General features: G+C 38.4%; 1 pseudogene across 1 annotated transcript; it reads right to left on the bottom strand.

The window, feature by feature from the left end:
- Nucleotides 1–1182: 1182 nt before the first annotated feature.
- On the bottom strand, nt 1183–1451 carry SARC_15328 (hypothetical protein; annotated as a pseudogene; the record flags this gene model as incomplete). Its single annotated transcript has 1 exon — nt 1183–1451.
- Nucleotides 1452–1797: the final 346 nt, after the last annotated feature.

Below are 1797 nucleotides of genomic sequence, written 5' to 3'. Positions count from 1 at the left end.
TATACAACATATATATACATACACACACGACACATATATATATATATATATATATATATATATAACTAACTTAATCCCTTATCATATGTTCACTCCAAGGCTGAACCTAACACATATGGACATATGCGCACATCCTCCATTGCCATATGCTCACGTCAAGGCTAACCCCAACGCATATGAACACATTCATACCTACCTATGAAGAGTGTCACATCCATACCAACCTATGAAGAGTGACCCATTTAATACATGTCTTGTCAACTCTTGACCGCTTTGACACTTTGACATAGGCATTCGCACACACATACGAAATAAACACAACATATGCTGCATATATACCTATTCAGTCTTGCACGTTAACATGTTCGCACAAACATATGAAGATTTGCGACGTCTACATATATGCATGATACATTGTTGCATGCATACCTTTTCAGTTCTTCTGCTTCCATGCGACGGCCCGTGGCCATATCGGAACACTTTGTTTGAAACTTGAGCAGCCTGTTCAGCATGTCGCTGTAGAAGTTGTAACCTTCGCCGAGATTGTTGTAGAGCTCATCCAGAGTGTCTCCGGCGATGCTGAGGTTGTCCAATACATTCTGGCGCTTGCGGGAGAGGTCTGTGCCGATGTTATAGGAATTGAATTCTTTCGCCAGGGTTCTACAGAGACAGACAGAATTCGAGATATCAGTTAGATAGGGTAGGGTTTGTTTAGAATCGGCACGTGGTAGAATTTCTTGAAATATAGGTCCAAATAATTACACCTCCGGGTCGAATAAATAAATAAATTTGACTCAAGTACTATGGGTCTGGGTGCAGATTGCTTAATATTTAGGGCAAGAAACTATGGCGTTCTATTGTACAGGCATAAGGAAAGTGTGAATTCGGTCAACTGGCTGGAACCAGATGGGTCCGACGTATTCAGAAAAAATCCGTAATATATGCACGTATATATGCTATGCATGTATATATGCATGTATATATGTATGTATATATGCATGTATATATACATGTATATATGTATGTATATATGATATGCATGTATATATGCATGTATATATGTATATATATATATATGCATGTATATATGCAAGTATATATGCATGTATATATGCAAGTATATATGTATACATATATGCATGTATATATGTATGTATATACGAGGCGCATACCCCCACATACTTAATTTTATCCAGCAACTCATCTTGCGACTGCAGATACTTGGCTATATCGTTCTGTATCGGCTTGAATACGGCCATTTCATTGGCCATGACCGTCTTCTCGTCTGCGGCGGTGCGAGAGGCCTCCACCAATTTGGACACAATAGAGTCTGACGCCTTCATCTGGGTCAGTCGGTGTTTGAGTTCGGTACTTTGTTCTTTCTGCGTGTCGTATTTGGCGAGTAGGTCGCGGATCTCTGCGGAGAGCGTCTGGGAGATGATTTGCGACATGGTTGCAACGAAGAATGTGTAAATTACATATATTTTGAAATGGGGTTAAGAGTTTAAGAGAGGGAATCCGATAGTGCAACGGCCTGCACCAAAAACGTAAATGAAAGCAACGAGGGGAGGTACATGATTGATGAGGATAAATTGAAAGCAACCGAGAAAAGTACATGATTTGTTATGTGGATAAGAGGATAAGAAAGGGACTATGCATGAACTAGCAATGCAAGTGCCTAATCACTGAAACCCAAAAACTCGATATATACATACATATATATATACATATATACATACATATATATATATATATATATATATATATATACTACTATATATACTACTACTATATATA

The sequence above is a fragment of the Sphaeroforma arctica genome (genome assembly GCF_001186125.1).
Source record: "Sphaeroforma arctica JP610 unplaced genomic scaffold supercont1.5947, whole genome shotgun sequence".
NCBI classification, from domain to species: domain Eukaryota; class Ichthyosporea; order Ichthyophonida; genus Sphaeroforma; species Sphaeroforma arctica.
Note: the sequence above shows the minus strand (reverse complement) of the source record. Positions and strands in the feature narration are given on the sequence as shown.